Raw genomic sequence first — 24,748 nt, forward strand, 5'->3', positions numbered from 1 at the left:
CCTATGAGAGGGGTTCCCTCATCAGGGGCTGCAGCACAGTTCTGCACAGCCCCCAGGCTCTCCCTCGCTGGGGGAAAATCCAATAAATAAATAAAAGCGCTTACAGGGCACTAGGGCAGCCTAAAATCCATAAGCCTAGCAAAAGGAAGCAACAAGGCCCCATAAGTCCTGGAGGCATCAGGAGGGCAATGCAGGGCCCAGGGGCCAGCACACAGGGCCCTCCAGCAAGGAGGCATCCCCCATGGTGGTCCCTTGTGGGCCCCACCAGCAGCAAGCCCCCCTCTGTCAGGATCCGAAAGTGAACATTTTCATGGGGTCACTGCCCCTGCTTTTATACACCATTTCCTTTTTCTACAACTGTAGGGCAAGGGGAGAACCAGATGCAACTGGTTCAGGAGCACTTTGTTTGGCCCAGCTCCCCTCTTCTATTCACAGGACAGGCCAGGGACATCACACACACCACATGAGGTGAAGCCAGCATTGTGGAGGGAAGGCACAGCCCTATGCAGGTCCCAGGTGCAACTCCTCCCTCCCATCTACATGCAGATCTCCCTATTCACCACCGGGCAGACCCATATTGGCTCCTGGAGTCAACCACACCAGCCAGCCCCTGTCAATCACAAGCCAGACATGCAATTCATAACAGGCAGGCAGACATTGCACAAAGAAATGCCAACTTCTAAAAGTGGCACTTCTCCACTAGTCGCAATAAATCGGCGTACACCATGGCGCAGCATTTATTCTCAGGAGTTCACACATACTAAACTTGCCCCTGCACTCCTCCCATATCAGGAATTACCATGGACACACATATCCCCATGCATTCCTAATTGAGGGCAGGCCAATCTCACCACACGCACTCAGAGAGCACACGCACTTTACACTGGGCCACAGTGCTAAAGTGCGCAGAGGCCACAAATCTCTACCATCCTGTCAGAGTTCAAGGCAAAAAGTTCAGGGGTGAACCTGCCAAAAGGGCCAAGTCTAAAAAAGGGCTTTACAATTTAATTATGAAGGAGCATATTTTGAGCAATTTTTACAATGAGAAGTTACATCAGCATCTAGTAGACCTATGTCCATGTTCTCCTTTAGATTTGGGGAATAAAGCAGGCCACTGGGTCAAAAGAAGGGTGACTAAAACTACCACAGGTGGAAGTGACAAAAGAAATAGGCCAAAAAGAGCCCCAGGAGTAAGATGGTGACCAAATTGACAAAAATGAGACTTCTCCAGGCCCCCAAAAATGTGCTCAGGAGGGTGAGCACAAATACTCATCATAGTCTAAAGGTGGGTACCAGGGTGAAAACTGGGACCCTAAGAAGGCTTCGTGTTTTGCTTCCAAGAACACTGGACACCAAACTGGAGGCCCTAGCTGTAAAAACAAAAAGAATGCCTCTAGTCCACCTGCAGCAAATGCAGTTGTGACTCTCCATATGGGATGTTATATTTTATATCGGTATCCCATTAGAGGCTCAGGTAGCAACCTAACCTTTCACCTATATTTTTCACTGCCATTACACTACATAACGGTTCTTGGGACTGACCTTTTACCTAGTTACTTTGAAAGGGACGTAGGGTTTTCCCTGAAAACTAGCCTCATTCATAATGCATGAGGATTCTTGGAAGCTTAGCAGGACTTCCAACTCCTGCATAATAACTATGTATGAGGGTCATTCCTTCAGTTATCCTAAGTCTGACATGACACAGCAAGGTAGAACCCCTGGGGGTACCACTTTGGGTATATAAACAGCATATCTTTGCTGATTCAAGGAGAGCAGAAAAGGACTCCAATGCAGACACCCAGACTCGAGACACTGAGGTTGCTGCATGCAGACACTCCAGCTCGCTGTGGTCTGACATCCCTCACGGGGTGTCCATCTGGAGGCCAAGATGGGGTCCCACAGTCTTTCACTTCAGGTAATGATATTGACTTTATCCTAGAAAGATTCTTGGCTCTACACCTACATATTTACTAGGTACACTTAGGTACATCTAGGTAGGGCGCATCGTAGGAGTACCCATCTTTACTGTCATACATTTTATATACCTGCCTGTATTCATTGTTTTAGCACTATGGTAGAATCTACCATTCTTTGACTCTGTTGGAGCTTGTAATCATTTATATTTGCTTCTGTCTTATGGTTGTTTTCAGCACACTTATTTTACACTTGAATGACGCTTGTTCAATAAATGCTTATTGAAAACGTCCCCACCGTTTATTCTGTGTATCTTTCTGAGACAAAGTAAGCACTAGTGACTGAGCAAAAAGTACTGTACTGTTTCCATGATCCCTGATGGGATAGAGTTGTCATGTTCGATAGTTGCCAAGAACTATTCTCTCCTTGGTAAAATGGGTTTCTAGTGGCACAGTGAGCTAGCTGATATACAGGCAAACATACCCGGTGGGGGTGTCTGGAATCAGTCTGGACACCATTCGCACAGTCTATGTTTTCTAAACACGCAGATCCTATGTAGGTTTATAGGAACTATACGACATGGCGCCCAACGTGGGAACAGTCCTGCCCAAAGTGCCAACTTAGGGCAAACAAAGCAAACACAAGAAAATGATGGTGGCCTTTGATTGGGGAAGGGTTAGTGGCCTCAAAACGTTGGTGGTGTCCTCTGCTATCCATATACAGTGTCAGCTTGGAAATGATTTGTAGTACACAGCATGGGTTAGGGTATAAATGAAAAGCCATGCAGAAATGCTGGGAATATCTGAATGGGTGTGTGTGTACAAAACAAGGGCACAAATCAAAACCCAAGGTGAAAAAGAAATGTTGAACCCTGAAATGATGAACCAACCTTCCAAGAGAAAAGGCAGTAAGACTTCAGAGCCAGCTTCAAAACAGACTCCAGACCAAGCCCCCTCTCCTCAAGGAGAAGACTTATCAGCCCCAGAGGGAACTGAGCCTCAGGAGCTTGGGCCTTACACGGCAGAACCCTAAGGACCAGGGAGACCCCCTAGGGAATATCTGTGCCAGGTGCAGAGAACCTCTTCCACTCTTGAAAGCCTGAGGCAGCAAGCTGCTAATATGGTAAAGGAACTTGTCAGTGGTTCCCACAGGACCTATTGGGAGTAGGGACTCCGATACACTGAGGACAGAGACGCCAAACCTGGTGCCACTAGATGAGTAGTAGTGCTTCAACAGTTTAGAGAGTTTCTACGAATATTGCCCATGACATTCCCCTAGCTGGGCTATTTGTCAGGATAAAAAAAAAGGAGTTGGCTATTCAACCACTTCAACTAGCCAGGAATGTCCCAAAAGGTGAAGTAGTTTTGCAACTTCTGTGCCACCTGTCAGGCTAGTGGCAAGATAGGTAAACACACAAAGACCCACTTAATTCTACTGCTAATGGTTGGGGTACCCTTTGAAATGGTAAGGATTGACTTTGATGGTCCCCTTAACCCTCCAATAGCATCATTCTGATGGTAGTGGTTCATGCCACCAGGTACCCTGAGGCAATTGCCCTAAAGACTACCACTGCACCTGCAATAGCCCACAACTTCCTTGGTATTTTTTTCTATGGGTGGCTTTCCTAAGGAGGTAGTATCATGCAGAGATACAAACCCCATGTCTGCATGCTTTAAACACATGTGAGTTGAGTGTGGAGTGATCTTTAGGTACACTACACCAACCATCCACAGACAAATGGGTGTGTTGAAAGATTTAACAGAACCCTAAAAGTCATGATAGGTGTACTCCCTGAAACACACAGAATAAGATGGCATGCCTGGCTATGTTGCCTGCTTTTTGTTTACAGAGAGGTGCCACAAAATTGAGTAGGGTTTCCCCCTTTGAACTATTGTTTGGACACCCTGTAAGAAGACCCCTCTGTCTTGACAAGCAGGGTTGGGACAGACCCCTCCAGGAAGCAAAGCAAGACATTGTGGATTATGTAGTTGGCCTTACTTCAAGGATGGCTGAATACTTGAAAAAAGCAAACAAAAACCTTGAGGCCAACCAAGAGCTCCAGAACCTCTGGTATGATCAAAAGGCTACCATGGGGAGGTTCTAACCAGGGCAGAAGTTGTGGGTTTTGAAGCCTGTTGCACCTAGGGTCCCTCAGGACAAATGGACTGGGCCCTAACCTATCCTTGGGAGAAAAGGGGAAGTCACTTACTTAGTGGACCTTGGCACAAGTAGAAACCCCAAAAGGGTGATACAATTAAATCTTCATAAATCCTACAATGACAGGGGTGATGTGACCATGCTTATAGTTACAGATGATGTACAGGAGGTAGAGAGTGAGACACTCCCTGATCTCTCCCACAACCCTAAAGATGGGTCAGTTGATGGAGTTGTCTTTTCAGACACCTCTACTGCCCAACAGCAGACTGATCACAAGCAAGTCCTAAACAAGTTTGCTGAGCTCTTTTCCTTGACCCCTGGACAGGCCAACTGGTGTACACATGATGTGGACACTAGTGACAGCCTATCTGTCAAAAACAAAATATACAGGCAGTCTCATCCTGTCCAGGAAAGCTTCAAAACTGAGGTAAGCAAGACGCTGGAGTTGGGTCTCATTGAACCCTCAGAGAGCCCCTGGGCCAGCCCAGTTGTGTTAGTTCTCAAGCCTTATTCCCAGGGTAAAAAGAAATAAAGGAGGTTTTGTGTGGACTACATTGCACCTCAATGCAGTTACCAAGGCAGATTCCATCCAATTCCAGGAGCTGATGAGCTAATTGACAGGTTAGCGGCAGCCACATGTCTGAGTACCTTAGATCTCACATCAGGGTACTGGCAGATAGGTCTGACTCATAGAGCAAAAGAAAAATCTGCATTATCCAATCTAGATGGGCACTACCAGTTCACTATAATGCCCTTTGGTTTGAAGAATGCCACCTTTCAGAGGTTGGCGACTAAAGTCCTTGCTGGATTTGAAGCCTATTGTGTAGCCTGTCTTGATGATATTGCTGTATTTAGCGCCACCTGGCAGGATCACCGGATCCACCTTCAAAAGGTCCTGGAAGCTTTGCAGAGAGCAGGCCTCACTAACAAGGAAGCAAATTCCAGATACATCAGGGCAAAGTTGCATATTTAGGCCACCTTGTGGGTGGAGGCCACGTTCAGCCCCTGCAGACCAAAATCCAGACCATTCTGGATTGGGAAGCTCCAACCACCCAGACCCAAGTCTGGGCATTCCTTGACTTGACTGGGTACTACAGAAGGATTGTGCAGGGATAAGGGTCCAATGCGGCCCCCTCACAGAAATGACCTCTAAGAAAAAGCCAAAAAATGTAAACTGGACAGTGAGCTATCACAATATTGTTGACACCTTGAAAGAAGCAATGTGCTCAGCACTGATTCAGAAAGTTCCAGATTACTCTAAGAAGTTCATAGTGCAGGCAGATGCCTCTGAACATGGGATAGGAGTGGTCCTATCCCAGGCCAATGATGATGGTCATGACCAACCTGTTGCTTTCATATGAAGGTGGCTTCCACTCAGAGAATAGTGTTTGAGTGTCATAGAGAGGGAAGCCTTTGCAGTGATTCGATTCCTCAAGAAGCTGAGACCATACATGTTTGGTTCTCACTTCCTTGTCCAAACTGACCACAGGCCTCTTGAATGGCTTATGCAGATGAAAGGTAAACCCCCCAAATTGTTAAGGTGATCTATTTCCCTACAAGGAATGGACTTTACAGGGGAACACTGCCCTGGGACTGACTGTGCTGATGCAGATGTTCTTTCCAGGTTCTTCCACTTAGAAGATAAAGCCTCTCTAGGGAGAGCTTGGTCTCATCCTCTTTCATTAGGAGGATTCATGTAGGAACGTGTCTCTATTCGTAAGGTTAGCCTCCACATTTTGCCTGTTGCCTGATGTGATTTTGAACTGTAAATGTAGTAGGTCTCAGCTAACTAGGTACTCAGTGCCAGATCTCTTTCCCAAAACACTGTTCCACGATTGTCACAACTTCAGCTACCCCTGTAAGTCCTTGTAAATGGTACCCTGGTACCTAGGGCATGGGTACTAAAGAGGAACCTCTTGGGCTGCAGCACTGGTCAAAAAAGGTTTATTGTATAATTAATTAAAATCATTACAATCTTCCCATAATTAAAATAACTATATAGAAACAAATAATGGCAAGCAACATTAAAAAATTACCCATTCATTTTACGGCTAGCGTCCAAAAATATTATAAATACAATAGTTAAAATTTGGATCTAGGCCGGCTCTTGCCATCTCTGTGGGGTCTTAATCGTCTTTAAATTCAGTTTGTGTAAACCGTAAGAGTCCCAAAATAGGCCTGCCTGGAGGGCTTTCCTCCTCAGTGTTCCTCCTGCTCAGCTTGCCCTAAGCATTTTCTTACCTCTGCCAGGAATTTTACTCCCCGGCAGGCCAAAATTATGGAGGAGCCTCCCAGACAACTTATCACTGCCTGTCTGCATGTTCGAATTTTCAGTTCATTAAAGATAGGCTTCAAATACCGTCTCCTCTGGACCATGACTGCTGGACATGCGCATAAAAGTGGGATAAGGATTCCGTTGTGTATCCACATAGACGGCATTGCTCAGTTTGATGGTTATGTTTCCAGGAAGGTAATAGATCTTTTGAAACATGCTGTCCCATCCGAAAGTCTATGTAGGTTCTTTTTAAGTGCCCTCTAAAGTGAGATTCTAAATATGCTTGCGGTTTAAGTGATTTATAGGAGGTGATGATGGTCCACCCATGCAGACATTTGGAGATTGTATTTTTATCCTTCAGGAAGTATTTCCTTTTAGCTGACTAGTCGACTGCTCCACTTATACCTGCTTTGTCTGCCCTAGTTTTCCATACTGTTTCTAATTCAAGCTCTGTCAGACAGGTTTTCAAGTGCCTTCCCCAGGAGCTCGGAGTTTCACTGTCCGCCTGCTGTTTAATTTCTTCCCAGCACAGACTGTCCATGGTCTCTGGTTCGGCGGAGCGAAATGTTTAGCACTACCCCAGGACTCCCTCAACCAGGTGATTCACTCTGCAATGCAGAATGTGTGTCTTGGTGCAGTAAAGCCAAAGAGTCAGCACACCCTGTGTGCCATGCCAACCATACATTCCATAATATATAGGAAAGTCACCCCTACTGTAGGCCATTAGCCCTAAGGCTGGGTACACTATATCGTATTTGAGGGCATATAAGCATGAGCAGATATGCCCCTACAATGTCCAGACTATTCTGAGATGTTGTACGTTGACAGGGAAGCCATAAAGACTACATGGGCTGGATACCTGTCAACTCAAGTGATGCCATTACTGATTTCTAAGATGTTTGGTATCAAACATCTTGTCTTAGTAAATCCTCACTGATGCCAGTGTTGGGTATATTATTACATTCACACAGGACACCCTTTTAGAGGATCCCCTGAATCATAACCAAGCACTATTGGGATCTCTGCTCAGTTTTCACCAGTCTGCCCCCACCAGACATGTTTCTGACCTCATGGGATGAGAGCCAGTGCTCCCAGAGAATAGAAACAATACAAGTTCTGGGAGGGGAGTTTCACACCTACTCCAGGACAGGATGGCCTTCCTGGGCTGGAAGCTTCAAAGTCAATGCTGCCTTTGAAATCCAACCCAGGAACCCCAAGATAGTGGGGGGGTCCCTTTCCTGCCCCATCTTTAGCAGTAGGAATGGATGGTCCCCCCTCAGCCTGCACCACCCCTAGGGCGGGGCAGACGTGGTGAACCCCTCTCCTGAGATTCCACCATTGTGAGATGGCAAGTAAACCTCCAATTAGGGCTAAGGTATTGCTTCTTCCCACAGTTAGTGGTCACTAGAGGGTGTAGACACCATAAAGGTAGATAGCCCATTGCCTATCTTCCTTTGTAACTCCCCTAAATTCAGTATTTGGTGTCTCTGCAAGACCTGAACATCATATCCTTTGGATCGAAGAAGACCAGGACAAATACGACACGCTGCATGAGAACTGAAGCCCTGCTGCAGAATAAAAAGGTGCCAAACCTGGCCAATTGCTCCAAGGACTGGACGATTGCTGTCTGCTGTTAGTGTGTTGTCCTGAACCTGCAAGGAGGCCAAGTACCCTGGAGCACCTTCAAACTTTGAGAAACCACAGAGATGCTCCCATTGAGTGAATATATCACTCCCTTGCACACCGCAGGCACCTATCCTGTGAAGTCCGGTTTGTCAACTTGCTACTCGCCAGTGACCTCAATGCAGCACCGAAGCAGGAAGAGGGTCAATTCTGCCTCCCCACCAACTTTGGAGGCACCATGACCTACCAGTATTGTGGTGTACCAACACCCGCAGTTCTGGAACCCAGCAGTAAAAGCCAAGAAGAAGAGTCCACACCGGACTCCCAAAGCACCAGAAGTGAGCATCTATTGCGGGACGATTATACACCTGAGACTAACTTTCTGAGTGGCCTAGCTGTCCCGAGATTGCATCTCTAAGTTGTCTACTCCTGACCATGAGGACCCTAAATGTGCACAATGCCATTTGATGAGTTGGATCTGCACCGAGCCCCACCGGCCCCGGCACCGATTAACCAGCTCTGCTCCCTAGGTCCACGGGCCCTTTTGACCTCCTTATCCAAGGAGACCAACTGCACTTAAATGTAAGTCCACCTATGCAGTGCATTTTCAAGTGGCCCCCTTTGTCTTTGTGCAACTGTTTCCAAGATCCTCAGCAATCTGCTCCTACCCAATCGGGGACGATCCCAAACTTCTCCTGCTGGATCATTGGACCTTGTCCCGACATCGACCTAAAACGAGAAGGTGGACTTCATGAAAGTATTGACTGATTTGATATGCATCTATTCCTTTGTCTCCCTATTATTTCCTAAGATGCGTAATTGCGCACAATAGTGATTTTTTTTCAAACTTTGAAAAATCGTAACTCCAAAAGTACTTACCTTAGAACTGTGTTCTTGGTCTTAAAAAATAAATAATAATTAACTTTATAAAATTTGGCATCAGTTTTGTTCTTGCATGTGTGTCTCATTTATTGGCTCTGTGGGTATAACAAATGCTTAGCACTACCCTCTGATAAACCAAACTGCTTACTCACACTACCACAAAAAGAGGTTTAGAATTATCTGCTTTACCTCTGTATACCATTTGAGGATTCTCCGGGCTCTCTGCACAGTGTACTTATCTTTTGTTTACTATACAGAGAGCGAGCTTCCTACAGATGCGCTAACTTTTCCTAGGCGTGTGGACGTGGTGAAATGAGCCTCTCACACAGGGTGCAGGGACTTCGTATCTTAGGAAAACACACTGTTTGACCTAAATCACGAAAAAGGCAGCCAACATGAAAATCAGAGAAGCACACATCCTCCCTCTACAGCAGACTCCAGAGACTGAATCATCACACAACAAACCGTATACCAAAACAACAGGACTATACATGAAGGAACTGCAGGAATTCACATCACCTGACGAAAATGGGCAGTGGCTAGCCCAGGGTTGCAGACAAACCATGCATTACCTTATCTGGCAGCATGTACCTACAGGGAAACCTGTCATGCCTCAAAGCCTCTTAAACATAGCCTTACCCCAACTGCACTTACCCACATACAAGGCAAAAGATAACTTCATAGCTGAGCTCCAAAGTGATTAGTTCATCTCCAACCTTTCTGAAATCATAAACATGTTTCTGAATAAGTGTACTGTCTGCCAGCTCTACTCACCCAAACCTACACTGAAGTTTGTGTCATCGGCCATTACCTACCAACAGGGCCATTTATGGCACTTCATCTCGACTTCATCGATGTGATTGACCGATGTGCTAATTACCAATACCTGATAGTAGTAGTCTGCCTGGAGCCCAGGCCGATCAAGTCCAGCCCCTGTGTGCACTGCGAAGCCAAGGCAGAAGACACTTTCCTTGTCAGGGAGGTAATACCAAGATCGTGCGTACCAAACGTCATCCAGTCAGAAAGCGGCAGGCACTTATTTAACTCAATGTTTGACCACATTTGCACCCTTCTGGGTATTTTGCATAAATTGGGCTCAGTTTATCATCCCCAAAGTAATGACATAGTTGAGATACTCAACAGCCTGCTAAAAAATAAGATTAGCAAAATTTGCACCAGCCTTAACAAAACATGGCTCCGCTGTCTACCCCTAGCTTTTTTAATTCTGAGAAACATACCTAGCAGCGATCACCATCTTACACCACACCAGACTGCAACAGACAGGCTAATGGGAACACCAGTCCTAAAACCCAGACCAAATTGAGTACTGACATGGGCTCTCAAGCACTAAGAGGGCAAAATGTATGAGTATCTGTCTGAATTAACCAAAACTGCGAAGTTCCTGTCAAAGCAGGTCCACCATCGGAGCTCCAAGTGCACCACCACTAAACTACCCTACCAAACACCTTAGGCAGGAAGTATACATGCGCATCTTTGTGAGGAAGTGGAAGCAGGACAAATTTTAAGGGCCTTACAAAGTAATATTCACAACACCTACCTCCCTTAAGATGGAGGGAAGAGAAGCCCAGGCCCTCCTCACCAAAACCTTCCCCGTGAAATTATCCGTGAACTGTACCTCAGACTATTTTTATAGACAATATTTTGACAAACAGACTTTACACTGTGCCAAGCAAAGACACCTACAGTTGCATGAAAGATGCAGATGACCCTCCTGGACACCATTCCCAGATATGCAATGTTTCAAAAGCTACGTAGTGTTTCACCTTATTATACTGTATTCTAGCATAGGTATGTCCACATCCATTCACAGCAAAAAAAACTCTAGTCACATGGAGCTTATCTCAACATTCCTACAGTGCTACCGCCCACCTCATTTACTCTTACACTGATCCAAATGCTATTTTTCTGCATGCACTACACAGCGCACTCTTTAACAACACATGGTGCTTACGCATGATCGGCGTAGGCACCCACATATTGGCTAGTTCATGCTATGTCTGTTCACTGATACCCCCACACCGTGGGGACAGATAGACTTTGAAAAATGATTTTATTGGCATTTCGTTTACTTACCACTCTTTGAAGGTTTCACATTTCAAGTATCAGACATTTTGCCAATAGCATACAGTACATTATTCTCTCATTCTGCAATGCAATATCTGCTCAGATTAGGTTCTTCAACAGGTTCAACCTGTTCTAACTTTCAACTCCCCCCACACTCCGCCCTAAACAAGTTGCGTAGTATCAGTTGTATGTGTCAGCGATGTGTGCTACTCTTTTGTCAACTGTGCTTTTCTTACTTTGGCCGATGCATGGTAAGTGGGCAGGGATGGGGGAAAACAGGGGCTGTCACATCTCTCAACACAGCTTAGGGCCATTACCGCTCTCCTATCTCTAGCATCCCTATTTCATTTTCCCTGTTCTTTGGTGGCAAATCCGGCTGGTCATCTGCTGTATCATCTAGGTCTGGTGTCATTCACTAGGTTCCTCCAGGCTCTCACTATTTCCAGGTTTCCCATGCTTCTGTTCGCTGCTGACATTATGGCTCTTTGTTCTGTAGCTGCCCATTTCTCAATTTCCCTTCTCCAGCTCCCAATTTATGGGCCTCTTGTGGACTTTCAGTTCTTTGTCATTTCCCTTTTCGCAAGTACAAATGCTAAATCTTGGAATCTTCCGGTATTTTTTGTCTTGGTTGTCTGCGGGAACCAGTGGAGTATTCATCGATGTGGTGTGTGCTCAATTTCCCTATCTATGACACTCTCGAAAGTCACTAGTACCTCCTCTCAGAATTCCCTCAAGCCTGGGCAATCCCACAACATGTGTAGAATGTGCGCCTCTCCATTCCCACATTATGGGCATGCCGCTTTCTCTGTCTGGAAGTAAAGCCTGATTCTGGCTGGTGATAGGTACGCCCTATGAAGCATGTAGTAGTTTATGAGCCTGAACCTTGCATTTCAAGAGATCTTCAGGGTGTGTTCCACAATGGTATCCCAGTCTTTTGCTACGATTGGTACCCCTAAGTCTTCTTCCCACTGTGCTCTGAGTCGCTCCATGGGCCTCTGAACATCCCGCCTGATGGCTCTATACATGCAATATACTGTTTTTACCCTACCTATAGAAAGGACTACATATCTACAACAATCTAGCGCTCTAAGTTCTGTCGCCCCCATTGTCCAGTGTTTTTGGAATGCCGCAGTAAGTAGCAAATGTCCCTGCTAGAGGTTAAACTCCTCTCGTAGATCCTGGAATGGAAGCATTTGGGATTCTCTAAAGGGATCCCCGACTACTTATAGCCCGGCTTCCTTCCATTCCTCCAGCACAGCCCAGTTCCCTTCATGCGGTAACTGCCTGAGCATGTTGATGGGTATGTCTTGAGAGTAGGGGACCCTTCAGCCCGATATCTGTAGCCATCTCATCCAGCACCTCGCAATTACTGTCTCCTCGTCTATCTTCCTACAGAGCCCCTGCCTCAGCCTTAACAGTATTTTTGTTAGGACTTGGGGCTGAGGGGCAAATGGTGGTTGAACCCATTCTGGGTCTCTGCTGCTCGCCAGCCATCTTACCAACCATTGCAGCTGCGCAGCCAGGTAATAAGCTTTGAGGTCAGGGACCGCTAGCCCTCCCGTGGCTGTAGAGTGCTGCATCGTGCTCTGTGCCACCCTTCTGCACCCCGTCCCCGACAGAAAAGTTATGATCTGTGAGTTTAGTTTGTGGACACGCGCACAGGATATCCAAATCAGGAGTGTCCCAAATATGTATAGCAGACGGGTCAGTGCCACCATCTTCAAAAGGGCCACCCTGCCTGCCACTGACAGCGGGAGGGGCCCCCAAAAGTCCATGGAGGTGAGGAGAGCGCGTATCCCCCTTCCCACATTACCCTCTACCAGGTCTGCAGTGTCATGGTATATTGTCACTCCCAGATATTCTAGGCATGTGGATTCCCATTGAAAGGTCCCCGGAGCCTCTGGGGGTTGTCCATTATGCGTCATAGGGAATACCTTTGGATTTCTGCCAGCTTAATTGCAATCCTGATAGAGCTCCAAATTCATTTAACATATCTCTGGCCCCCTGAAAATCCCCACCTGTATTTTGCAAAAAGAGGATTAAGAAATATGCATGAAATGCTATGCAATGATAAATGCTGTTGAATAACACCTCTGCATAGTCCCGTCTCGTTCTGGCCTGACAGCCAGCAGTTCCATGGCCAGTGCGAATAAAAGAGGGGAGCTAGGACATCCCTGTCCAGTCCCTCTCTCTACCCTCATGCTCTGGGAGATCACCTTCCTCGTCAGCACCCTCGCCTGGGATCTGCATAGAGCAGTTTTACCCATTCTATGAATCCCACGCCAAGGCCCATCACTTCTAAAACTCTGTAGAGTTACTGCCAGTCCAGGCTCTCAAATGCTTTTTCAATATCTGCTGCAAATATTGCAGCCTCGCCCTTGGCATAGTCTTCTGCCCTCGTTATGGCCATGAGTCACCTGATGTTAATGGCAGTACTCCTTTGTGGTATAAGTCCTGTTTGGTCCGCTAGCACTAGCTGGGTCATGTGGGGCAACAATCATTCACTATAATTTTACTTAATAATTTATAGTCCATGTTCAGCATGGACAGCGGTCTATACGCAGTTTTATCGTAGTGCGGTTTTCTGGGCTGAAGCACAGGGATTATTAGGGCTTCCATCGTGGTGTCGGGCAGGTGGCGCTGCTCTCTTGCTGTCCGGTACAGTACAACCAGCTTAGGAGCTACCTTCTCAGCATATGTCATGTAGAACTCAGCCGGGAGTCCATCTGTCTCTGGCATTTTGTTGTGCCCAATATGCTTAATGGCTACTCTCACTTGCCGTAGGGAGATGTCTGCCCCCAATTCTTCAGCTTCCCCAGGGTCTAGCTGAGGGAGTTCCAGGTCAGTGAAATAGTCACCTAATGTCTCTCCACTGCACCCCATAACAATGCTGTATAAATTGGTATAGTATTTGGAGAAGATGTCATTGATATCGTCTTGTGTATACTGTCTACATCCATCGTCGTCTTCCAATTCTACCGCCAATGACCCCCTGTTGTGTGGTTTGGCGAGCCACACCCGCAATGAGCCTGATTTATCACATTCCGCATGCATGTGGTGCAGATATTGTTTATAGTCAAAGGCTCGTAGTCTCTCTGTCTGTCGCACCACAGTGTCGTGCACTTCTAGGAGGGCTTCCTGCAGGTCAGGGCGCTCCCGTCTTTCTCGCTCTATCCATCTTACCTCCTTTTCAGTAGTTATAACTTCTGTTGTCATTATGTGCCTGACCCCTGTTATCTCTGTTATACAGTGGCCTCTAATGGTTGCCTTAAAGGCACCCCATTCCGGGAGCGGAGAGGATGCCATCCCTTCATTATCTTGGAAATATTGCGTAATTTTTTCTCTGGTACCTTCTTTGAAGACCTGGTCTTCCAATGTCTCGGGACGCAGTCGCTGGGTAGGAATGGCCGGAGCCGGACCTGCCCAGCTGAGGACCAGTAAGAAGGGGTTATGATCGGATATCGTCCTCATCAGGTATTCAGTACTTTTCACCTGCCCATGCATGTCTGTGTGCATCAGTATGTGCCCAGCCATGTGTGTACATCATGCGTCAACAAAAAGAATGAGTAGTCTCTGTCCTGGGGTGCAGGGTTCTCCATGAGTCCACCAGTCCCCAATGTCCCTGCCAATCTCGAAACGCTCATGCATGACGGACCGTTGGGGAGTCTGACAATGGCGGGTGTGACCTGTTTAAGTCAACATCAGCAATGGCATTAAAGTCTCTGGCTATGAGCACTGCAGTCATCAGGTATGGTGCTAACTGTCGTGATAGTCGCGCAAAAAATTGGGGTTGGTCCAGGTTCGGGACATACACATTGACAAAGCTCACTTTTCTACACTCTAATCTCTCTCTTAGTGCTACATATCTGTCCTCTGGGTCTATTGGTTTACTGACGACCTGAAATGGAGCTCCCACGCTCACCCAGATCATGGTGCCACTGGCAATGGCAGAATATGTAGTGTAGAATGTTTGTCCCCGCCATCTCTTCTGCAGAGCTTGGCCCTCCTTTGCCGTGAGGTGTGTCTCCTGGAGGAGCGCTATGTGTATCCCCTGTCTGTAATGTAAGAAAATACTTTATACTGTTTAATCATTGTATGCATGCCCTGTATATTCCAGGTTAACCACCTATACTTCATGTCAACTGTCATATCCCAGTTCCTACTTTTGGCGACCACCCCTCGGACTACACCACCCTTCTCGCACAGACCAGATGTGTCATCCCACAACTGCTGAAATAAGTAGCTGGTGCAACTCGTGTGTCTCTTCTCAACAATTCAACATCATTATAACAAGTTCCCCAATGCCCCTTCCCTAGGACAAATAAGCAAAACCCTCCCATCCAAACCAGACAGTTAAGTTCGTGGTCTGTCATCCACAGAGTTAGGGTGTGAGTCTATAGGCACATTCGATGCATCCACACACCAGCTCGCCGCTAAGCACAAGTATTGCATTAGATCATCTGTGTGCCCCAGTGTCTCTCTCTCTCAGCGTCCCCCTCATTGAAGCCCTCCTACCTTCCTGGTCAGATGATCTCGTCTGCTGTGCCAGGTGTCACGATGGGGAGCTCACTACTCGGCACCTCCAAGATGTTGGAGTCCTGCTCAGAACTCGAGTCCGTACCTGGCTCGCCCACTTCTGAGCTGCCTCGAGTGAATTCCTTTCTGCTAATCAGGGCAACTACTTGCATAGCATTCCTCCATTCCAATGGTGTCTCTGCCTGCGTCAGTGCCAGTGTGCCCCTTCTGGCGTCCTTACTGCTAGATCTCCTGTGTTGGTTCCTTCGCCGTCCCAGGTTTTTTTGGTGGCAATACTCCTCGATGCTGCTCCAGCCATGTCCATGCCTCCTGTGGAGACATGAAATATTCCTTTCTGCTCGGGGTTCACACTTGTAGTTTTGCTGGGTATTGCATTGCATACTTGTATTGAATACTTGTATTCTAGGTGGCGGAGTTTGGCTTTGACACTCATGAATGAGCTCCTTTGTTCTTGGACATCTTGTGAGAAGTCTGGGTAGCGGCTCACCTCTGCATTGTTGACTTTTATATTGCCTTCCGTTGGGCTTGCACCAGTATATGGTCTCTGTTGCGATAATGTAGTAGTCTCGCTATCACCGGTCGTGGTGGCGCCCACAGCGCAGGTGGTCTTCCCGGAACTCAGTGTGCTATTTCGAAGGCATAGAATGGTGAGAGTCCCTCTGGCACAACCACTGTGCGTGGCCACCCCTCAAGGTACCCCACCATGACCGCTCTTTCTATTTTCTCGGGGTGACCTGTTATTCGCACATTGTTCATTCTGGAGCGGTTTTCCACGTCCTCCGTCCTCGGTTCAAACACTCTCACCTTCAATTTCAGCCCTGTGGGTTGCTCTTTCAGCTCCTTGAGTGCCGAGCCCGTGTCAGTAAGTTGACCTTCATTGGCCGTAACTCTTTCCTTGAGGAATCGGTGATCATCCCTCAGCAATCCAGGGTCTGCCGCTATTGAGTCAATTTTGGTGTCCAGCCTCTCGCTTGAGGCATTAATGGCCTGCAGGATTCTTGTAGAGTCAGGCTCTCAGGTGCATTTGGTGTTGCGGGATGCGTCACTCCCTCCTCCGAGAGTATGTCTGTTTGTTCATCCTTCTCTTTCCTCTTAATCTTTTTCCACATTCTCTGTTTGGTATGTCCATGAGCGCCCTGTTCCCCTGAGATGGGGGAAAATCCTGTTGTCTCCTTCAGGGGATCGCAGCACTGTGCTGTCTTCCTCCGTTCTGTGTATCAGGCCTCTTGCTATGTGCAGTCAGCTTAGAAAGGGCCTCAGTGCTCTGCACCATCTGCCAAGCTGGCGTCTCCTGTATGCTGCGGTATGCCACCCACTTATGAGTTGTGTAGGGAGGCGTCGCATTCTGATCCCGCCCTCCCCAGCTTCATCTGCTGCAGTTCCGGGGGTAGGGCCCCTGACACAGATCACCTGCCTACGTGGACTGGTGTGTGGCAGTCAGGTGTGGGGAAAAAGGGGTGAGGGACCCCCACCACAACTCTGTCAGTGGGTGTTCAGTCGGGTTTAGCTTGTTCCGGGCACGGCCCAGTCCCCGCTCCCTCTTCACCATGTCCCGTCTGAGCGTTCCAGCTATAGGGCAGGGGAGTTTCAGCTCCTTCCTTCGATGTCAGTGGCACACTCCTGTGCTCTCTTTGGTCATTTACAACAACCAGTCAGTTGTAGCGCAGGACCCCAAGCTTTTACACCTCAGGGCAGAGTCTGTTTCGCATTCCCAGGTCCACGTTTCAAGCCCCCCTCACAGCTATCTATGTTTGAAAAATCCCCTAGTTAGTGGGAGCTCCCATCGCCAGCCGGGGCCGCCATCTTGTTGTTGCACACTCTCCTGGCTCGCTGTACATTTCCTTGTGAGTTACCAGGGCTCATTTTGCGCTGTTGTCACCTCTATGGGTCCTGCACTACTTATATCTCTTTGCCTGTTGTGGCAGGGGTCTTGATCTCCAGGGCGGACCTCCCCCAACTCTCCTGCTGTGTAGGAGCCGCTTTCGGTGCCTCTCCCAGTGCACTACTGCTCCTCTGCGGATGACCTGCTGGTGCTACAGCTTTTCCGCCCCTCTTACCCACTCTTCAGGCGTAAGTTGCCCCCAGCTCATTTAGTTCATTATGGCTCGATAATGCCGATTCATCGGTGGGGCTCCACCGGTAAGCCCATGTCAGTCTCCGATTTTTCAACGCCGTCGTGCGCCGCCATTTTGATGTCTCACTGCCTCCGCTGCGGGTTCTTCTCCTTCACTGTTCTGTACGCGGCATCAATGCTCAGAGGTCCACGCTGTCACCTGCCTGATCCAGGGGTGGCGGGCTACAAGTGATGGTCCTTCGGTACGCCGTGGGCTGTCAGGATGGGTTTGAACAGCGGCCAGTGGGACGGAGCTCACAAGCTTTGCCGCCTACTCCATCGGCATCCAAGCCACGCCCCGTGGGCACAGGTAGACTTTACCTATCACAATATATAATTTCTGAAAAAGCACAATAACTCATCTACATAAACCTATGTAGAATTAGGGCCAAAATACAACCCAGTAGAGTAGGTACCCCATAGAGTTGTGGTAAACAGCAGCAGGCATGAAACCAAACACACAGCTTTGCTCCTTTTTACTGAGCCTAGCAACATTTAAATTGAGCTAAATAGGATGTGCAGGCAGGGCACCATATGTTTTTCCCCAAGATTTTCCAGAGAAGAGGTTCTTGGAGGTAGCAAGACTACCGTACCAGTGCATGAACATGTCCACTTCTGCCTCTTTATGTGGTCCCAGGATGGCCCTTAGCATGTCTGGGTCAGTATTCTTTAATAACTAGTGGACCCCAGACATGGAGTTTCACTGCAGGGACATTCACCTCAATGATGCAACAGTAAATGAGTCTAGAAGAGAATGGTTGAATGCCAGCGTAAATACCCCATGGCAGGAAATCTGGGACTTGGAGAATGATAGGTACACATGGCTAGAGGAAAAGGGGCAAACCCTAATTGTAAGGAAACTTACACTGCATTCTTTGTGTTTCAGAGGCATAGGAACAATCCCACTTGGCATCAATGAAAATTGTGGAGCAACACGGCAGCTACCAGACCTGCAATGATGTGCCTTTGTTTTAAAGAATACCTACTGGCAGTGCAGCAAGTTACACCCAGCTCGTCCACAGATGGCAGAGCCTCTGCACCCTCATAACCATAGACACCCCACACATGATCATCCCTGAAGAATATCTGTCTGAGTTATTCCAAAATCCGCTACAGAAGAAAATAACTCTATTGCATTAGGCTATAGAAAAAAGAACTGCTGATTACTTTGTTTGGACTTAGTACAAGGACATTTCGGAAGAATTCAGACAGTTTTCTGATGCTCAAGTAAACGCAGGATGGTCCATACACTTCTTCACCTTGCAAACAAAAGTGAACACCTGCTGGTTATAAATAACCAGGTAAGAGATGTTAGAAATAATCAACGACACTGTGCTCAGCCTGAATGGTATCAAGGAAGCACTAAGAGACATCCGCCTTATGGTGAAGAAACATCACTATGTGGTAAACTTGACTGCGATGGAGGGTGGAGTGTGTGCCAAGATCGGTGCATCCTGCTGTACCTTGATCTCTAGAAATTATATTGATAACTGGACAATGACTCTTGTTATTCAAACAGTGTACTGTCTGCAAGCTGACATTAAGAAGTAGGGAGGTGCCCCTGAAAAGGACTGGATTTTGGACTTATTTTCCAGGTTCCCTTCTTGGGTGACCAAAATGTGCCTGTCACCGCTCCCAATTTTCCTTGATGTACCGTTTTTGTGTGGTTTCCTGCAATTGGAGGTTTCCTGCTATAAAATACTCAAATTAGGTACAATGCAAGTAACTAGGGAATTAGTAATAGACACAACATATACACATCGAAAATCAAATAGTGTGTCAGTCATGAAGTACGGTGTAATAGATGAGACTGAACATTCAACTAGAGGGGGAATGTTAATATAGGAAAAAACAATGTGGATGTAAACCAATATATATGTATCAAAATGAACTTGCATCTCATTGTGGAATTTACCGGTTGTCCCCCCCAGAACCCTGAGTCAGAAATACATAGATAGACCGACCCTGCGACCTACACTTGAAGCAACTGATTGACAGATCAGAGGTAGGGGGACATGTAACCCTTAGACACATGCACGAACAGGAAAAACCCAGATTGATACCACAGATAGGCAGAAACACCACAAAGGTCCCAAGAGATGGGCTCTAATAAAGCATGTTTGGCTGGAGGGATGCGTGTTCCCAAAACACCATAACGTCAGATGCAACACTAAGTTAGAAACATTTCAGCCAATAAAGAACACAGCATGCACATTACACACAGTGATTATGCGCGCCCCATGGTGGACATCTGGACTCACACCCACTGGCCCTGCATTGTGTCCACGCGAGGTCGAGGCCCACCAGTGCTTCCTATCAGACACATCGATTTATGGCCTGTGACTGGGCATACACTTTCCACCACCAAAGGAATGCATAAATTAGTTTATGATGCTTTATGTAATGTATAAACGGACGGCTGAAACCAATGTGTTTTAAGACAGTCTTTGGACCACAACCCTGTTGCCTGATCTCACGGTTGCTGCGTTTAATTAGACAACTGTTCCTATTTTGCCAAATGCTTTCTTTTTTAAAGGTAAATTCATATTCGAACAGCATGATAACAATGATCCGCTCTAAGAACAGATTACTAACAGGCATAGCTTGTGATATGAACGAATGACTGACAATAACTGTTAAGACACAAGCAGAACTGTATGTTCAATGTGAAACTGTGCATAGGGAAAAACAGTCCTGGTGCAGTAAGGGAGCACACAGCGGTAATTCAGTTACTCTTGACCAAGAGCATGTGCCACACAAGCTATAAATCAAAAATGAATTGGCAGCAGAGATATAATGCTAAAATGAAAATTATAATAATGAAAACCAAGGTTGCACTCAAGTTAAAGAAACCATGTTCACCCAAATGTAAATGTTAAAATAACAACGCACATCACACCAAACGATGGTGCCCCAATCAGACGAACTATATGGATGAGTTAACCCATGATCTGCAAAAAGCCATTCCAGTAAATATACCCCTTAATGTCCGAAGTTCTTTCACTTAGAGTGGGGCTTCCAGTAGATGGTAAACACAGCTGCATACTGGGGAAAACCTGAGCGGCAAGAAGAAGCCTTGGTGGGACTCTGAGTCCCAGTATACTTTGGGACACCGAGGGGTGATTGAGGAGGCCCGTGTAAACAGCCTCAGCTGTTGGCGCTATAAAGCACATTTCCCAGTCCTGCTGCATGGAAACCGAAGCAGCGAGAGGAAGCCTTAGTGGCAGTCATAGTCCCAAGATGCTTTGAGACACCTAAGGGCTGATCGAGGAGGCCTCTGTAACCCTCCTCAGCTGTTGGTGCTATAAAGCACATTTCATTGTGCAAGGGTGCCTGCATTACAGGCAGGATTGTTATTGTGCAGGCTGGGGCACCTTCCTGCACAAAAACAATCCATAGAAAGAGGAAAAACGAGGAGAAATAAAGATAAAAGATATTTCTTCTTGTTACGCTTCACCTGGTGAGCCATAAGATTGTGACATATCCCCAGGTTTACAAGTCCCTGTACATCTGGGAATGCATCAAAAACACACAATCTAATGCTCATAGAACATCTCCCTTGCGCAGAGCAAGGTAATGCACTGATTTGCGATGCGTTGCCATACTCCATATTGGTGAAGCCATTCAAAGCCACGCAAAGTGACTGTACATGGCTTCATAAAAGTGACCGATAGGTTTGCATCGGGATTCTTCCACGTTATGTGGTCAAAGCATGAGGCAAATATGCCCACGGTGGATTGTGGTTTCACACCTGTTACTGAATGCTTGCGCAAGTCTGGCTTATACTGGGAAGACCACACAATACAGGTTAGACAACAAAGATGTTTTTGTTTCTTTCAATAGGGCTGAGAAACATCCTATTCTCAAAATGCAGCAGAACTTCTTGCTCCATTCATTAAAAAAGTTAAAAATCCCATGTATTTTTAGGTAATTGTTAGACCTTTGCTGAGTCCCAGGAGTAGTCACTCTGGACATGAAGTAGTGTACGCAAACTATTACTCACCCACCCTTGCAGAATATGAAGAAGTGCTCCTGACCCATATCTCACAGATATTCACTGACTTTCAGCTAAATGGGGGGCTGAAAGGCTTGTGGAGGATGGCTGGGCTGCTGGGGGTCCGTGCTACGCCTCTGTGGATTTGACAGATATCTACCAAACTCGGCAATAGAGAGACTCAAGGACTCTAATCCTTCGAAGTTCATGGATTTAGCAAGAAAGTAGGCACAGTTAAAAAATGTGCAATGCTTCGACAGCTAACTTAGTTATGATTTCTCATTCTAGTAGGGTACTTCTCTATAAATGATCGGAGAAATAAATGGAACTCTTGTTGTGATATGTTTTTGCGATAAAAAATACTAATATTATGTTTAGCACCAAATAGTTGAGTGGAGCATTGAAACACAAACACATTCTGAAAGGCATTAGGTTAGAGCCACAACTGTTTTTAATAGGTCACCAACTAGACACCCAAAACAAATGTAATCAATGAGTTGCAGCATGAGTAAACTATGCCTAGACACTGATTCTTCCTTTAGATTCAGAGACATGCCATTGCTATTTGTAGCTCTTTAAGGTAATTGGTGTACCATGCAGGCAGGCACTGCCGGTGTGTTTTTTATTGACATGTATTTTCTGCTTCAGTGCAGCTTCCAGATTGTGCGAAACCCTGAGGAGGGGAGATTTACATGAAACAGCTGTTGAATTTAAGTGGGATTGCTTGCTATTCCCATTTCGAGTTGTTTTGATCCAATCCAGCCAGCACAGCGCGCACATATAACTAACTAGTTTGTGAATTATTGTTCAAACTTTAATGAAATCCGTTAATATGTAGTGCCTAAATAAAGATCATTTATGATCTCAACAACACTTTGTCACGTAAATACCTGTTGCATCCTTTGCCTACTTATTTTACTCTGCTGTTACTAAAGCCATCAATACATAATCAATATGTAATGCAAATGTAGTTCAATTTCTGAAACATCACCTAATTATCTTATTTTCTTGATTTGCCGTTTCCTGCTCCTTAGATGGCTAACCTCCCTTTAGATCTGTCTACCGATAGCTTAATTTGAGTGGAATACCTCATGTCTTCAATTGTTCAAAGAAAGTGCAACGAGAATACATAGAGCGAGGGGGCACTCACTGGCTGACTGGATAATCTCATGTCTTCAATTTTTCCTGAAAGTACAATTAGAAGAAGTACAGAGAGGGTCTGCCATGAACACTTTAACAAATCCAGTTGTAATGTGGAATGCAGAGGAAGGGATATAGAATGGTCGCAATTTCGTGACCAAAATATGAAAGAAAACAAAATATCAAGGATGTAACTGCACAGAGCGAAGTACAAATGTGCTATTCGTAACTCCACACCTATGTTCTTTGAAGATATATTACCTTGCACGGCGTCACAGGGAAAATGCAGGAATACACCGTATTATCCAATATGGTGTATTCCTGTCCTTTCTCCCTGCGCTGGTATTGTTTGGGCAGCCTAGCGCCAACACCCAGGGCCCACCATGTGAGCAGTCTTAGTGGCATATTATCAAGAAACAGCATTAAAATTATCGCTGCTTTAGCGGCAGAAAACTGCAGCTAAAGCGAAGATAATTGGCTTGATAATCTGCCCTTGTGAATTCCCATTGAAGCCCATGTTCTGGTGTGAACATGGGCTTCTATGGGAATTCTCAAGGGCATATTATCAAGACCATTATCGCCGCTTTAGCGGCAGTTTCCTGCCGCTAAATCGGCTGTAATTTTAACACCCTTCTTGATAATATACCCCGTAGTCCCTTTCTTTCTTTCCTTCCATTTTCCAACTCACCTACTCCCGCCCCTCTCAGGGGGTTGGCATTCCTCCCTTTTTTAATCCCTTTTGTTAATTGCTCCACTTTCTTCCATCTCAGGGCACTTCCTGGGCTGCATCTGCCCCCCATGAGGGCTTAAACTCCAAGGGATCCTCTCCAGGGGAGAAGTCAGTGAGCGTTCACCAGCACCTAGGACCCACCAGACAGATCCTGCACCCCATCCCCATTCCTCCGGTCCTCCACCACCCCTTCTTACCTCTAATATTGCACATAGTTCAGGGCTTCACATGCCAAAGCAGACGACCCCCCACCCCCCATCGCCCACCATCCTTGAGAGATGGCATTGAGACATTTGACCGCTATCTATTGGAATGTTAAATGCAAGAGAGTAGTCAATTATCTCAACTTCAAATGTAAAGATATTGGGCTCATGCAGGAAACCCACCTCTCCTGAACCGCAGGTAAAAAACTCAAAGGATTCTAAAGAGAATGGGTGGGGCAGATCATACACAGCAGTTGTGACCACTTTCAGACATGGAGGGTCCCTCCATACCCTGGAAATGTGGAGTGGCCATCCTCCTGTGAAAATGCACAGTACTCACTCCTGGACTGACCCGGAGGACAGGTACATAATTTCCAAGTTCCACATAGGCAACGGGATAGTGAGTGTAGGCTGGGTAAATGTACCTATTGAGACTAAAAAGGAATCTGTCTAAAATTCATGCTAGCAGATTTAGGTACCACGTTAATGTTTGTGGGGGGGTGATTGGAATTGGACTCAGGATGCCATACTCAACTGCACGGCCCCAGTGGATATGGCCAATAACCCGATAGGGCATCAATGCCCGATATCCTAACTGACAACGGCATCCTAGACATATGGAGACATCTGCAACCAGCATAGAAGAAATGCACTAGTGGCTGATATTTGATTATTGAACAGCCAGTCTCAGACCTCCCTCCCATCTGCTTTATGCTTTCCGTGGGGCTAACACACCCAACCCACAAACCTTGGGACCGAAATAGCTCTCCTTACAAAATGCCCACGAGTAAGGCCCTCCTTAAGTCACACCTCAAAACATATTTTGAACAAAATGAGGGCTCTGTATCATCAGCACAAAATCTTTAGTCAGCAGCTAAAGCTACCATTGTGGACAACTCCTTGGAAACAGACATCAGGGAGAAGACACGCCTTTACATCGGCCACCCCAATGCAGACACAAACACCTCCTGCAGAGGTCGAAAATTTGGCTTAACTCTCTCCACACATCGAAGGAGCAATATGCACTTCACAATTTTCAAGCATGTGACTATAAGAAAGGTGAAAAAGCAGGTAGGTTACTCACAGGACAACTTAG

The sequence above is a fragment of the Lissotriton helveticus genome, chromosome 8 (genome assembly GCF_964261635.1).
Source record: "Lissotriton helveticus chromosome 8, aLisHel1.1, whole genome shotgun sequence".
Taxonomy (NCBI): Eukaryota; Metazoa; Chordata; class Amphibia; order Caudata; family Salamandridae; genus Lissotriton; species Lissotriton helveticus.